Here is a 17,171-nt window from a genome sequence, read left to right on the forward strand (position 1 = left end):
GAGTCATAGAAATACAGCAAGAAACGTTTCAGCAGGCTTTAATTTTGACAAATTTCCTTGTTTTTTGGTTGAATATAGATGGATTTCAATGTGGTTATGATTTGGCTGTCTGTATGTTATTTTACATGTTAAATGTTGAGTTTTGGAGTGAGGATGTAAATATAAAATGTGCTGCAGATCCACAGAGTTTTGTTGGTTGTGTTTGAGTGAGAAAAGTATTCAGGAAATGTGAAGGCTGTAGTCGCTCACTCCAAACCAGATAAGAGGAAGTAAAAAACTACTTTATTCACATGATTATCAGTGAGTAAGAGTTGCAAATTAACAAGTTTAGAAGAGAATAAATGAGTTAATGTTTGTGAATGAGGCTTTGTTTGACCTCTATTCATCATCACCTGTGTTCAGCTCAACTGGTCAACTTCCACTAAAATAAAATACTCCATCTTCTGTTTTCAGCTATGTGCTGCCGTGTAAGAAAAAAATATAAATTATCATTACAGGGAACGCCTCAGGAAAAAAAAAAAAAGTGCCACAGAGTGATGAAGCAGCAGCAGCAGCAGCAGTTGATTAAAAATTAATGGCAAACAATTGTCAGTAATAAACTAGAAATTGCTCGTCATTAAAAACAGCGAGGTGTATATTTTATTATTTACTATCAAGGCGTCAGCAGTCTACCGTCTTCAGACACACTGCGACATCGCCTCCACCTTCTGACAGATTAATTTGCATTAATGCTTTCTGAAAACCTTGCCGTTTAATTTTGCGCAGAGTAATTGGAATGAGCGTTAGTGTTTGGTCGCAGCGGATCCATTAAACAGCAGTCATTTCTACAGGTAGCAGCGCATGAATTATAGATAGTTATCCCACCGCTGCTACATCTGTGGACTTGCACTGTCATTGTCTGTCTGTGTGAGAGGAACAGAGACAAGAGGTTAAAGGTTGTTTCATTTTTTTCATTTATTTCAGAGTTTGGAGATTGTGATACTGTGAGAAATAGATCACCTAAATTAAGAAAAAATATAAAATACACACTTCCTTACCTAACCCAAGTGATGTGATATCGTCCTGATCATTTCAGTTTCATTAAAGTCCCCTTTTGCAGTCAAAAATAATGTAAAAATGTTTTTAAATGTATTCATAATAGTTTTGTTTTATTGAATGAAGCAAAAAGGTCTTTGGGTAAATATCAGAAATGCTCCTTTTTGTCTCAGCCGGCTGTTGGGGGCGTGTCAGTGTTTGTGTGTGATTGACATTAGCTTGCAGGCTACCAGTGTGAAAAACTGCTGTAGCTACAAGTCATGGAAAGACAGTGTGTTGTTAGTAGTATTATTGAAGAGCAATGACCAAACCAGCATCTAACGGGTCCGTAGTGACATTTGCAGGTATGTTTACATGCTGTTTAATATGCTGCAGCTGAGCAGCTAATTAGCTATGTAGCTGCTAACTGACGTTAGCGGTGAATGTTTGTTTGGAGGCTCGTTCAACAAGCTAAGCTGCAGGACAAATTGCTTGTTCATGTTTGTAAGTGAGATAAGAAGGAGACTTTAGCAGGAAAGCTAATGTGGGTTGTTGCTTAGAGTCTGTTGCTCTTGTGTTGTGTAGCAGGATGCAATCAGGCTCAGTGTGACCGTCTGCTCTGCCTGTGATGGGACGACACATTATCACTTTGTGCAAAGATATGATTTGCTGTACAGAAATAAAGACTATAGACGGTATTTCATCGAATTAATGTTAAACAAGGGGGCACAATTATGAAATCAAAATAATTTAAAATACAGATTTCTCCCTTTTGGTTTCAGATTTTTTCTCAAAGAACACAGGACACATGCTTTACAGAGCAGAAATGTTGCTGTAGTAGGCAAAGAAATGTAATTTAATTTCAGTTAGACTTTGACTAAGCTGCAATGATGTTACCTTACCAAAGTCAAGTGAACATAGGCTTTGATTGATATAGAATATATGATAGAGGATGTTGTATTGCTGTATAGAGTGTATGCAAAATTGTGATTTGTGATATTGGGCTATACAAATAAAAAATGACTTAACTCAGGCAAGTACTGGAGTTATAGCATGCGTCTTTTTCTGTAATTTAAAAAAAAAAGCAATTTAATTTCGGTTGAACTTCAAGGTTGCACCTGTCAAGAGTTGAGAGAGGCCAGATTAAGCTATTTAAGAGAACAATTTTGCAATTTTAAAGCTTGAATTATTCAATTAAAGGAAAGTAATAAGTATATTTATATTTAAAATTAGTCATTTTAGGTAATAATTTATCATTTCTGCTATGTTTTACTCATTTGATGGAAATATTTATCAGAAAATGATCCTCAGACAGTAACTGGTCTCTGCAGATGTTTACTTTTTAATCATAAATGAAGTAACATGACCGTTTATTTATTTATCACACTTAAAACACACACAGATGTGCATCCTGTTATTTTTTAAGCTGCGACATCTGGAGTGTCAGTGGTCATTTAACCCAAATAAAGGATAATCTGCTGCTGCTTTCTGTGTTTAAGGTGCTTAAATGGACATTATGATGTTGGTTTTACTATTAGGAAGCTCAGTCATGAACACAGATGAAGCAGATTTAAAAAAAATTAAGATATAAAGTGGAAATTATTGGGTTAAGTAGGGGTCAGGAGGGACACATTTTCCGTTGATTCATTTGTCTATTTATGTTTATAGTTTATTCTATTTTTCTCTGAATGTGAATTTCTCAGAGTTCGGGTTCACATCATTTTCAGCATTTCTTGAGTTCTTGAGTAATATGTTCTAGGAAAGAAGAAAGGGAAACATCAAAATGCATAGTTATATCGTATAAATGACAAACATGATAAAGAACAAGTCAAGTGAGAATAAAACAACAGGGGAGACTATAAAAAGGGATAAACCAAGTTTTCTCATGTTTCAAAGAAGTCAGCAGGGAAAATAATCAGTCGATTCTGATAAAAACAGATTTTTATAAACACACGATTATTTCACACTCACAGCGTCACAGCATGTGTGTGATTTTAATTACTTTTTTGCTATTTTTATTCTCTGTCTCTGCGGGTTTGGGTTGTTCTACTGGTTTTGCGTTTCATGTTCCATTCCTTTCGTCTTCCATCAGTAATGGAAATTAAAGTTTCAACTGACGCTGCTGTTGTGCTTCCCTCAAATCAAATCAAATTTATATCAAATCAAGTCACTAACCCGCACCCGTTAAACAGTTTGAGACAACACTGGAAAAGCAGCCCTTTGATTTCCAGAAAACTAAACAACATTAATACTCAGCAAACACTCATCTCCTTCAGACTGAGAGGATTGCATCTTTCTCAATGGAGAACTTGGAGAACTGGGTGTGTGTTTGAAATTTTACAATCACTTTAGTGACTTTTTGGGAAGACCTTAAAGGATAAGACTGTCAACAATTAACTGAAGTACTGTGTGTTTTTCCAAAGCCTGATACATCTTATTCCTCTCTTATTCCAAACACTATTAAAAATGAAGACAAGAGTAGTCGTAGGAGTAGAGTAGTTCTCCATGTAGTTCTCCTCTTGAGTTTGTACTAACGTTGTGAATTTCTCCAAGAAGTTCAAAGTCAAGAGGTTGTGATGAACAGAACCGCGTTCCACAGAACTACTCTCCAGAGACTGAAGACATCATTGCTTTTGTTAGTCTTTGCAGCTGTTTCTAAACAAACTAACATGACTGTAATCTTCGTGGTGAAGGAACATGTCACCCAGTGCAACGGTGTGACTCACTGATGTGTTTTTAGCAGTTTTTGGAGAACAATGGAGGTCTACAGCACAGAGGATACCTGTCAGCGGATCAGTTCATTGTTAGCTTGGCTCTGCACATGTGATTTGTTGACAATAAGAAAAAAATATTAAAAAATATAGAAAATCGCCAGCCTGGAAAGTAGCGAAAGCCCTCTCAAGATGTTGCTAGAAGATGTCATGTCGTAATTGGCTTATCAGTTACAACATTACACAACTAAATACAAGATAAAAAATAAAGACAATTAAATCAAACTAAACTTAACTGACTCTAAGTAGCTACATTATAAGCTATTATTATTTAATCTCTATGCATCTAAATCTACCTCTAATGTCTGTTATTCAGGGTGTTGTACAGACTGTGAAGTGTCTGAATAGAGAAATGATCCAGACACTGGAATAAACTAATAATAATACATTTTGTTTGTTGAGACAAAGTCTACAGGTCGGTTGTCAAAGAATTTGCTGTCACAGTCTACAAGTATTTAGCACCTGATTTACTCAAGGAGCAGTTCATTACACAATTAACTCTTGAACCTGTCTGTTACTGCCAAAAACTAGACCCAAACATTCAAAGCTATGTTTTCTTTATCCACTGTTACCTGTAATCGAGGAAGAATTACTTTAAAAATAAGTAAACCTGAAACTAATTCAAACTTTGTTGGAGCCTTCAGATCAACAGATAACCAACCTCAGAATTTTCTTGTCCATTTTTCTTTATTGATTAATAAGAGTCATTAGAGAAACGTCAGAGGAAATGAAAAGAAAATGGTTTGATGGAGCAGCAGCTTATGATTCCTGCTTTTCATGTGTGTTACTTCCCTGCTCTGCACAGTTGGACAAGCTCTACCATCACTGTCAGAATACTAAGAAAGAAATCTACTACTTCTGAGATAAGTGCAGCTCTGAACATGCCGCTGTCAGCTTTTGTTGCAAGTTTGAGATTTGAAGATTGATTTTACTTAAAAGTCCTGATTCAGCAAGAGGGGTGTCTGTCCCGTCAAAGGCCCGCTAATGATCGGGTAGAAGAAAAGAAAGACGAAGGGGAAAAGAGGATGAGACTACAGATTTTTTTATTTTATTTTTTTTGCATGCATTTTCCCCTCCTTTGAACACACTCTGAGCCGTGCCACTCGGTGAGAGCGATGAAAAAGCGATGGCGTGTCTGATAGCTCCATCGCCGCGAGCCAACTTAATAAGAGGCTCCAGTGTGGTTCGACACTGCTGGAGCTTCTGGACCGATAAGAACCGCAGATCTGAGGAGACAGGGAGAGGCAGAGGGCGAGAGAGTTAGACAATGAGAGAGAGGAGAGAGAGACAAGCGGGGGGGTTAGACAAGCGTTTTAATGCTTATGCCAGCAGGTTGAAAAATGATTATCTTGCTGTATGGTCGTGACGGTGTGTATGGAGGCCTGACAGCAGCCAGCGGCTCCACTCATTAATAAGGAGAAAAAACCGAGTGTGTGTGTGTGAGACGGCGTTAAGACTGTAATGTTGTCAACTAAATTCTGACATGCCCTTTACCATCTGACTGCAGGCAGAGCAGCAAACTCAAGAACTTGTCATATTTTAATATTTCATCACATTTTGCTGTTCTGCATCAGATTTTAGTTTATACTTTTTTTTTTTTTACACAGCAGCTGAGTCACAAACCAGATTATACTTTATATACTGAACATTACATCCACTTTCAAGCCACATGTTCCTTAAAATAATGTTATATTTAGAAGAACTCTGTCTTAAATAAATGAAAAACCTGCTTGAGATTAGCTAAGGGAGTTATGCATGGAGTTTAATTTTGCATAATGTTTGAGACCATCTTAAAAATTTGCAAAACCTTTCCTTTGGCTGCAGAAAAAACAAGACCTTTATATGAGAGAGAGGCTTTTATTAGAGACATATTTTATAGTATTCCATTTAATTCATCTGTTGTCTTTATTAAATCAGAACATTGTACATTTCCACAGCATTTTATGTTGTGTAATATTTACCACTCTGCTATCTGAGATTGTCTTTTTAAGCTAACTACTGTTCTCACTCACAAATCGCCTCTACTTTGCAGTTTTTTCTAACACATTTAAGCTACTGTCATTTAACTCGATTATCCCTGCCTTTCCTGGAAGTCTCTCAATCTGAAACATCTCCGGGAAGGGCTGAGTTTCACTGACAGCAACAGCAATTTAAATTAAAAAAAAAAAAAAAAAAAAAACCTGCAAAGTTGGAGCTACTGGAAAGACTGAAAGTGAATGGGAGCAGTCTTTTGTTAAAAGAGGAACCCAGACCTGCAGAGTGTTAATATATAACATGATTCTGCTGTTTGGATAGAATTTGTGCTGTGGAAATGTGCCACATGAGTCATTTTTGAACAGGTTTTTCCACCCAGTTTAATGTTTTTCATTTGGCTTCAACTGTCACATTTAAATTCCATCATCATAGATTACTCTGCCAATTTAGCACAACACTCCTATAATGTTGTTGGACAGTTTTTAAAAAGGATCTAAACTGATGCAGCAGAACCAGATATATTCATCTTTTTTATTCCACCAATTCTTCTTCCTGGTCAAAACCTGCTGCCCACATTACCCACAATGCAACTCGATCGCCGTTAAGTCTGAAGCTGCGTCTCAAATCACATACTTCTGTTAGTACACTTTCATGTAGTACACTGTGTACACTATGTACTTACTGGCTTAGTGTACAAATTTCTACAGGGTAGTGTTGTCTCAAATCAAACACAGCCATTGTGCACTTACCGGAAATGATGATCGCAAATTAGCATGAGCTAGCATTAGCATTAGTGTTAGCATTCGCGCTACCAAATCATTACAGACGGCTAAATTAACCCAAAAAACATACTGATGGCTTATATTCGACAACAGTATAGTGGTGCTTAGTGCTAAAAAACACATGTATAACTTACATTTGTATAATGTGGCGATGTTCACCGTAGTTACAACGTACCCGGCCGCCATTTCCAGTTTGAAAAATGGTCCCTCACCTTCTACTACGTAGCCAAGATGGCGACCATTGAGGGCGAGAAGCGTCCATAGTTCCACACTCAACTTTTTGACCGCTTTGAGTACATCATCCAGGTACTCACAGTGCACCGCATTTTTCCATACTTCTCAGTGTGAACGCACTTATGCACTCAAAATGTTAAGTGTAAGTATGAACAACAGAACAACAGAAGTATGAGATTTGAGACAGCATGAGATTTGGAGTGTTATGCTTGTAGCAGCTAATGTAGCCTGGAGCTGCTAGCCTCCTGCAGAGATTAGTCAGGAAAGCAGGTTAAGGTTAGACTTAAGATTACAGATGCAAGCAGAACTTCTGGGGTCCAAGCTCATAGTGCATCAAGCGAATGCAAGTACACTAAGGACTTTTGTCAGGTCAAATTTAGTTTCTGTGATTCATTTTAACATTAAAAACATAGCACAAAAAGTAAGGAAATTTGTTCTAACAGTGCTTCTTGGCAATAAATCTTATACCGTTGGAAAGCCTGTTTATTTCCCTTTGAGATGGTGCCGCATTTGTAAGGAACATGCATTTGTGGGATGAGCAGCAGAGCTGAGTATGTGGGTTGTACCCATGAAAAATATGCCATATCGTCTCTGCCAATGCAGCTTATTCTGCCATTGACATTGTTTGGTGTTTGGTGGATTGGATGATTGAAATTTGAAGAAACAAGACATATTGGCAATTTAACAATTTATTCATTCAACAAACAGGAGCCTCAGTAGCGTGTGGAAGAACCATACACAGCCACAGCAGCCTGGCACCTCCTCCTCCTGCTGGTCACCAGCCTGGTCACACACTGCTGTGGGATGGCATCCCATTCTTCAACCAGCATTTGGCGAAAGTCAGCCAATGTGGTTGTGTTGGTCACTCTGGCACGAACAGCACGCCCAAACTGATCCCACAAGTGTTCAATGGGGTTGAGGTCAGGACTGCTGGCAGGCCATTCCATCCTCTCCACTCCCAAATTCTGGCGGTAGTCTCTGATAAACCCCATAAACCGACAATGCTGACACAAAAATAAGAGTCAGTTGAACTGACCAGTATTCATGTTGGCTGCTTAAAAAGTGCAACTGCAAGATTGTAACCTGGGTTGTTGGTGTTAAAAAGTACAAATATACATGTAAACTACTGAGGCAACTATAAATTGTACTTATTTGTGATTGCACAATCTTTTATTAGACCATTTCCACCTGTTATTTGTGATTGCACAATCTTTTTTTAGACCATTTCCACCTGTACTCAGAGCAGAGCAAACTCATGAAAATATTTCATTAAAATGTGTCATTACTTACTTCGTTTTGAGGTGCTGTAGCTCATCTTCCATTTCCTTTGTCTTTCTCTGGGAACGGCTGTAATTTTTTTTTTTTTTTTTTGCAGTTCCTTATAAATGGCTTGAGGCACTACACCACCATCATCCTCATCTTCAGAGTCAGTGAAGTCTTCCCTTCTGATTTTCTTTGTTGTCGGGACAGGAGATGTGCATAATGGTGTCCTTTTCTTTGCTGCCTTTTTTTTCTTGAAGTAGTGCTGCTAGGCCTTTTTTTTCCCGCCATTGCGGCAGATGACTTCTGACTGTTCTACAAAGTAATAGATAGAATTGTTGTGTAATTGTGTAATAACACACACACACACACACACACACACCCTCAACACACTTCATCTGACAGCACATAAAATAAAGTAATAAATACTAAAAAACATAATTACATAATCAAATAATTAGCTACATAAATGAAAGCACATTTATTTCCACATTTAATTATATATGCTCACATTGCCATTATTATGGAGAGTTATATTGCCCTCTCCCTCTTGTGGTAGCTAGTAATTATTAAATGTTATGTGTTGAACTGGGCACGCAGGTGCTACATTCTTTATCCGTCATTGTGAGGTAGCAGTGAAAAAGAGTGTCAGACTGTCTGGAGGTCTGGGAAGTCATCATGCAGACAGGATATTGTGTCTGTAATCTTTCATGTGCTACTCAGGCTACTCCTTTCTTCAGTTACTGCTCATGTAGGGGTGGAAGTTTGGTAACTAGGGGCGTAATATCCAAGCGGCAACCTCCAGGGCTGAAAATGAAGCCGATGTGGAAGTGCCCAAAACCTGCATTCTCTCTAACGGCCATCAGGGGGCGACTCCACTGGCTGCAAAAAGAAGTTTGACTGTATGGAAGTCTATGAGAAAATGACCCTACTTCTCTCTTAATTTATTACTTCAATAAACTGTTTCCTAATGAGTTTATGGTCTCAATTGCTAATTTCAAGTCTTCTTCAAAACAGCATGATGTTCATTTTGTAATGAAAATGTAACAACGTTGCTTACGTAACGTAACCATTGCGTGTAGGCGTAGCTGCTGCTATTTCACAGTGTGTTTTCAATTTACTAAAGTTAATTGTAACATTGTGGTCGCCTAAAAACAGTCTTGTTCAGCGTTTGGTTGTAATAAAAGACTCATCAATGAGTCAGGTGATCAGTTTTTCCTGTGAGTACATTCTGTTTTAACGGTTTTAGGCCTGTTTTTCGCTAGCGAAAATTAGCATCAGCATTAGCATTTTCACTGTTAACCATAGATTGTAAATGCACTGTGCTAACCAAGCTAGCAGCTAGCGCTATGGTCAGCTCAACCCTCTGGTCCAAATACGGTCACTTCTGGCTCCAAAAATCAAACATGGCGACGGCCAAATCCAAGATGGCGAGGGTCAAAGCGCTGCACTCGAGGCTTCAAAACGGCAATGTTTCTCTAATCGTTTCCCATTCACTCATTCAGTTTATTTAGCTATACATTTCCAGGACAGGAAATTGAGAGTAGAGTGCTATTCCTCTCTAAATTTTGCACTGGCCTTACTGGTAAATGATGATGTGGTCCATGGTGATATACTTTGATGTGTTGTTGTTACAGACCATGCCTAAGAGGATGTATGCAGAGTCACAGAGTGATGTAGATGATACAAATACATCAAATACGGTATGTCATATTTTCCATAACAGTATTCAAACATTGTTTTTCATAGCTTCAGACTGTGTTGTAGTAATTGAGCTGTCATTGCTCTTAGTTTTACTAGGCTTACAAACCTGTGTATAATATTTGTTTTCATGTCGTGCTCAACATTAGGATGATGCCCCAGTTGATGATGAAGCTGACAACAACAGAGCTCAAGACAATTCTCCAGTCTCCTCAGTATAGCACTTTTTTTCCTGAAATACATGTATTATTTGCCATAGTTTGCCAAAGTATAAGCTATACTTGGAGTCACAGAGCAGTTCAGGGCTTCAGGGTTCGGCAGATTCAGTATTCTCATGATGTTTTTTCCCCCAAAGTCCAACCTCTCATGCTTGTGTTCTGTGTGTCTATGCTTACTAAGGCGGCTCTTTAGGTTAAAAACCCAGCTGCCTCAAGCAATGATGCGGCTCGTTCAGGTGACAATGCAGCTGCCTCAGGTGATGACACGGCGGCTGTCTCAGAGGACAATGTGGCTGCCTCAAAGAGCACCTAAAGCATTAGCAGGCATTTGGTAGTTCAGGTAAGTTGTGCTTATCTGTTCTTTTCTTATCCCTTTGGATGAATGAATTTCCTTGAAGTATATATATATATGTGTGTGTACAATGCAGCTGCCTTAGGCAATGTCGCAGCTGCCTCAGACAGCACCCAAAAGCATTATCAGGCAACATTTGGTCGTTCAGGTTAGGTGTTCTCACTCTGTTCTTTTCTTATCCCCAATGATGAATGAATTTCAGTTTCTTTTTTATAAAAAATATGTGAATGTTTTATGTATCTTGACCCACTTAGTGCACTGCTCTCTCAGGTTAGTTGTGCTTGGCTGTTCTTTTCTTATCCTCTAGGATGAATGAATTTCATTTTTTTTTTTTTTTTATACATGTATTTTTTCTGTGTCCTCACCCACTTAGTTGGCTGCCTCAGGTGACGACGCAGCTCTCCCAGATGATGACGCGGCTCTCCGAGATGACAATGTTGCTGCCTCAGACAGCGCCCAAAGCGTTGGCAGGCAACACAGTCGGTAGCTTAGGTGAAGTGTGCTCATTGTTGCTGTCCTCTAGGATCAATGAAGTTCAGTTTCTTTGGCAGCATCTTAGTTTGTGGTACTTTAATTAGATGTAATTTGGCATACTTTATATCAAAATAAAAGGTCTATTGGGCAAAAAGACAGACATAGCTAATGTTAATGTTATAGCATGCATTGTACATTGTTTTCCAATTAAAATTTTTTTGTGAGATTTCAGACACACTGATTGCACCCAAAAAGACGAGCATACACTGTTCGGTTTTAGAAATCTCGTTTAATTCCGACTCATACTGCACAAGTACGGTCCAACCGTCAAGCCACAACCTGAGTGCTTACACTGTATGTGAAGAACAGAAACTAAAAACAGCCCGTCAGCCCCCGCAGACCATTCAAAGACAGTTCAATTCAAATTTTGATCTCTTTCTCTCTCTCACAAACACTCACACAAACACACACACACATAGTGTTGTGTTGTCAGCATCAGCAGGTGAAGAGCAGTGTCTCTTTCCTGCCAACCTTTCGTGATAGTCGTGACAGAACATGAAAGAGGTAGGTATGTTGTTACTACAGCTCCATTGACCCAGCCTCCATGTTTTCAGTCCACATGATTGTGTTGTGTTGTCATGGTGCTTTGAAACACTCTTGTTTGCTTCTTCGCGCAGGTGCAGTGAGGAAAAAAGGCACTGACTTTGGAAAATCGATTTGTGAGTTCGCTTCAACCTTGCACGGGGCTGACGAGAGCTGACCAAAGATTCTGACACGCCAGAAATTCATCCGAAAGCTGCACAGAAAATGACGGCTGACAAAGCTGAAATTCAGCCTGACTGGAGTAGTGCGACTCAAAAATCTGGTCAAAAACTAGCTGAAACCATGCAGTGTATGCTCAGCTTTACGGTTAAAATTATAATGAGGCATTTTTGATACATTATGAATTTTTTATGGAAAATGTATCATTAGAAACATTACACTAAGTAAAACTATATTACTTTGACTAACAATATAAAACAGTCTTTGCTGCTACCCACAAATTGCACAGGACCTGCTGAAGAGGATCGAAGGATATCTTGACTAGCAGAGATGTAGTTTCACTTTAGTTTACAGTTCAGTTTGGTTTTCACATGTAGCCAAATATCCTCTAACAATGGGAAACAATGGAAAATAATGTATCGTCTTGGAAGCACTCTGACTATTTCAGTTCTGATAAGTCATATGGCATTAAATGGGATGTATAACCTGTATGATTTGGTAGTACAGTGTCTATAGAAAGCACATATTTAGTCTTTATTACTGCCTACAAACTGCAAGGGATCAGCCAGAGATGGTTTCACTTTAGTTAACGATACAGTTCCGTTCTACAGTCAGTTCATCAGTTTAATTACTTTCGCTAAGAATCCATCAAGTCATTTGACTTGGTTTTAATTAAAACCTCCTAAATGTTCCTGGTTCTAATCTTCCCCAGCTGATCTGAAATGTATTATTTTGTAAAGGGGGAGGGGGAGGAGGAATAAGATTTTAAGGGTTTTTTGATCGGGTAGAGAGCGACATTTGGTAACCAAGGAGCCGGACACTAAAAAGGTTGTCCTGAAGAAACAGACGCTACCGGTATCCTGCAGATAAACCAGCTCAGATCTACCACCCCTTGCTCGGCCCTGAAGCCAGCCTTCCCGGTGTCTGCTGCGAAACAATGACGATAGATACTCACGGTTTTCCTGGAAGGTAACGAGATGCTACCAGTATTCACGCTAAACAGACACAAGCTCCTGTGGTGGCTTGTTGCACCCTCATGTCCGATTGGTTAAAAGCAATGTCTATCAAACGGTAAGAGCTCAACCGGAAGCTAGAAGGTATTTAGTGGTAATCCGGTCACATGCCCAGTGGCAGGAAGTTAAACATGCATTAAAACAATATTAACCAATAAGTACATTTCAAGCTGAAAGCATGCAAATAAAACCAAGCACAGCAATAAAAGCAAATTAAAACAATACATAAAATCATCCAATATAAAATAGCCACAGCAAAACATTAAAATGTAAGGAAACATAAAACCGATACTTCTACCGTGTGACAGTGTCATTTCTGAGTGACTGTTTGTGAAGGTTTCTGCTTTCTCTGCTGTTTTCTGGGCAGACAGCAGTCATGGCTTCAAGTGAACAGCTAATCCACCAACTATAAAGGTCTGTGTAACCTCTCTAACACAATTTCACAAAAGACTGCTCTGTTTGTTCTGCTCGCAGAAATAAAGCTAATTACAAAAACCCGCCCAAACGTCTTGACCTTTCCCTCTGGGTAATTACAGCTTCTCATTTCTATTCTTTATTTTGTTCTCTCCCCTCCTTTCTTTCCCTGGTGTGTTTGCCTTCAGAGCTCAGCCTCATCCTGCTCCGCTCTCCTCCTTCCATCAGCTGGACAGTCGAATGAGAAAAAATACAACAAAAAAAACAGATCTTGAGTTTAATTTCAGCCTCACCTGAATGCAAACACAGCCTGTCCTCAGGTGTCCTCGGTGCATATTTATTCAGTGAAGGTCAAACACAGCTCGGTTATGAAGCGGAGTGAATCTGGCCCTGTGACCCAGTTGTACACTATACAGTAGCTAGTAGCTCTGTGGTTTGAGTCTGTAATATCCTCAGTGGAAAAGCTGTAAATTAAAGTTGAAAATACCAGCATGCAGCGTACATTCAACACATTTACTGTGTATTATCCCACAATGTAATGCACAGAATGTGATCCAATTTCATATACGAGATAGGTACGAGGAGATAAATAAGGCATGAACCAGTATTTGTATCAAAATTTGCATAAAAAGACCAAAAAAAGTCACTTTTGTGAACAATTATATCCAATTTTAAGCAGGTTGTAGTAGGGCTGGATAATATGGCCAAAAATATTAACATAATAAACGTCAAATCATTATTTCTTCCAGGTTTAAAGGCTGATTTTTGCTCCTGAGTGAAAGTTGAAGAAACCAGATGGTTAATTGTGGTTTTAAACTATCTAACCAGCTAAAATTACCATTTGCTCCACTCCCAGAGTCAGCAACGCATTACACATTCACTTTTTTCTGTTCTTACTCTTCAAAAAAAAAAAAAAAAAAAAGCCCCAATTCTAATATATTCTTACCACAATTTTGGCATTGTGTGCCCGCCACAGTTTACTTTGGTTTCCACAGCAGCGAACTTGTCCTCCATGGATAGCGATTTGATGTTTACTGTGGTAAATTGCTTCAACAGAAAACTGTGTCATCTGGCAAGACATCCCACTGATAGCATTCAGCAGTTTCTTGTCTGTGTCTGTTTGTGGGACTGGCTGAAAGGGGGTCGATCACGAGGCAGATCCATGTCCGTGCAGAGGTGTTTCTAGGGTGTTGAAGGTGAGATTCAAGCAGCAAAGATGTTTAAAATGGAGAACAATGCAGAACATACTGTGTTTATATGCTCTTGTGTTGCGAAGCCCTCCGTGACTATGACCTCAGATGTGATTGTACAAACCCTCTAACACGATGACGTTAGTGATGTAGCATTTCCAGGAAGTAAATATTAAGATGCAAGCACAGCAGTCATATTCACTTCCTTTACAAGACGGAAGTCCCCAAAGAAAAAAAAGAAGAAAAAACCTGGACGTCTTGATGAACATTGTGACAATTAACTAAAGAACGTTATTTCAGCAATAGAGTTTAGGACAGGAAATCCAAACGAGCTAAATCAGATGCTGCACAGAACCTATTGTCATCCAGTCAGGACCATACCGGTGGGTGTTATGGACCTTCAATGTTTGAAGATACACTCACCAACTGATAATTCATGGTAAGCAGCACAATTTAAGGTAATATTAAATTATATATTGGCTAGCTTCTCACTGTTATGGTATGGCTTATGTTATGTTATGTTATGGCTTTGATTGATCATTCACCGATCTTGTGAAATATTTAATGCATCACTATGCAGGAGTTTGCATATTTTCCAGATGAAACAGCAGATAACCAAATCTGATTCATCTATGTCATTGTTGTCATGGATCCGATGCACAACCTTCTTGGTACGGCAAGACCTGTTGTCCGACTGTGGACAGAACAAGCAATTTTAACAACAAAGAGTTTTGATGAACTTCAAACTAGAGTGGAAAACATCAAAGAACCTTATGAGGTTGGAAGAATTCCCTCAGGAATTTCATATGGCTTTACAGGATTTACAGCAGATCAGTGTTTTGTATGAAGAGCCTTGTCAACAACAGACACTATGACATGTGGTTTGACTTTGTGCAGGCTTGTATCATACTCTGCTCCACAGTCATATCCATCAATAAACTGGAAGTAGTGGATAGAAACCTGCTGACATTTCTCTCAAAATTTGTCAAACTGTTTGGGCCATTGCACTGCTGCAACCCAAATACGCATTTACATAATTATTTGAAAGAGTGCGTGTTGAACTGAGGACCAATTATTCTTTCTGGTGTTCATCATTTGAGCGTTTTAATAGTACTAAGAGTACTGGGAGAGTTCAATAACAACAAAAGGACGACTGAAATCCAGATTATGAGCCAATTTCAGCAGAGTCAACAGTTTAGCATGCCATGGACATGTGATGTGATTTACCAGTATTTTTTGAAGGACAAATGTTTGGGACTTTGTCACGCAATGACACAGCTGATATACTTTATGTGAAGTGTTTTTATGTCAGCAGAAAAGACTTTTCTTAGAAAACTGTACAGTGGTGCTGCTGTCTCTGTTCCACCAGATTATCTTGGATGAGCTTAACAGACATGCAATGTTGACAATGTATTATCAGATGTACACTGAAAATGCCATGGAATGCAAAAGGATAACATATCTGAATGCAACTTACTCCATAGATGGATTTAGAGCAGAGAGGTCAGCTTGATATGCTAAGTGGTGTGAGGAACCCATCCCTGACCCTCTAACAGAACCGAGACCAGCCATTATAAAGCAGCTTGCAGTTGTTAATGCTGTGTCAAAAAGTACTGCATTCAGACATGTCATTGCAAAAGTTTCCTGGCCTTCATCCTCATCTGGACAGATGTTTTTTATTGAAAGCCAGTAGAAGTTTGGAGCTTGCAGGGAACAGACACCTCATACCCAATATCATTTCTCCCTGTTGTGCCCAGTGCTGGAAAATGAGTGGTAAACAATATCCACTGTGTAGTTCAGCAACACAAGAGAAAAAGTGATTGTAGTCATGCCACTCAACCCCTGTATGTAATGAACAAAAGTGTAAAAAAAAAAAAAAAAAAAAAAAGATTTTGAACAAAATAAAGACAAAAACATACAGTGGTAGAGGTCATGGATCTTGAACGTCTTGAAAGTTTGGAAATTGCTTAATCTTAACTATTATATTTTCAAGGTTAACAATTTACAATTTCATTTAGCAGAAGCTTTTATCCACAGTGATGTACATCTGAGAGCTGATACAACACAAGCGAGGATATATTCAGGAGACAACAACACGAGTAAGTGCCCTTTTTCTTTTGTTTGTTTGTTTTTTCTCTACTTCCAGTCCATAAAGTGCAGATTGAAGTGTTTTGTGTATCTTTTTTTATAACATCATTGACCATTGCTAGTGGCACACAAGGTAATTCATCATAGCATACTTACTTACATAAGGCAAATCTATTCAAGCTGCAGTTTATGAGTCTGTAACTGAGCCTAATGTATTTACACAAGATGTTTTCTTAAAATAGAGTTAATACCTTTTAGAAAAAGATGTAACCTCTGGACCATTAGTGAGTCAAACCCCCCCCCCTACTATCCTGATTTGCATTTGTATAGCTCGCAGCATTTACATGTGAAAGCCTCCCTCAGTGTTTTGGGCTGGGGGTTCAACTGCCAAGCTTCTCTCAGCTTGTAAAACTGCTCGAAAACGTCAATTCCTGGCAGTTTTCTGTGCTGCCTACAAATTCCCATGAACAGTCTTTAACCTGAACTTCCACGGCGATTTGCAGTGCCGCTTACGGATGAAAATCCCACTCTTCGTGCAGTGAGGGGGTCACACATGACAAGATCTTTTCACCAGGAGGAATCCCCAACGAGTCTGTCGGGTCATGACAACATACACGAGAAATGACACAGGAAATGACGTGGTACCACGTGCAAGACAGGATTTCTCCCAAAAATGGATGTCTGCAAGAAAGCGGCGATCCAAGATGTTTGTGCGCTGAATTGCAGCGAATAATTACAAGGAAGAAGAAGAAGAGAATATGGGTAAACGAATGGATTGGGTTACAATTGTCCGTTGGAGGTAAATAAACTTTTTTGCAATGAAATCTTAGGCATTGTGGTTCAGCACAGACAACAAAGTTACAGATACTGAAACACCAGCGTGCCTGTATGCCAATGTATTCAAATAAAATCCTATATTTTTGT

General features: G+C 38.9%; 2 long non-coding RNA genes across 2 annotated transcripts; one reads left to right on the top strand and one right to left on the bottom strand.

Moving 5' to 3' along the window:
- Window positions 1-4,502: 4,502 nt before the first annotated feature.
- LOC122989861 lies at window positions 4,503-10,759 on the bottom strand. The gene is made up of 3 exons (XR_006405184.1): window positions 10,672-10,759; window positions 8,066-8,350; window positions 4,503-5,011 (listed from the first exon to the last, which is right to left on the bottom strand). It is a non-coding gene; the product is annotated as an uncharacterized LOC122989861 (long non-coding RNA).
- On the top strand, window positions 9,430-10,769 carry LOC122989860. The gene is made up of 4 exons (XR_006405183.1): window positions 9,430-9,738; window positions 9,886-9,951; window positions 10,136-10,294; window positions 10,680-10,769. It is a non-coding gene; the product is annotated as an uncharacterized LOC122989860 (long non-coding RNA).
- Window positions 10,770-17,171: the final 6,402 nt, after the last annotated feature.

Source organism: Thunnus albacares, chromosome 10, assembly GCF_914725855.1.
Source record: "Thunnus albacares chromosome 10, fThuAlb1.1, whole genome shotgun sequence".
NCBI classification, from domain to species: Eukaryota; Metazoa; Chordata; class Actinopteri; order Scombriformes; family Scombridae; genus Thunnus; species Thunnus albacares.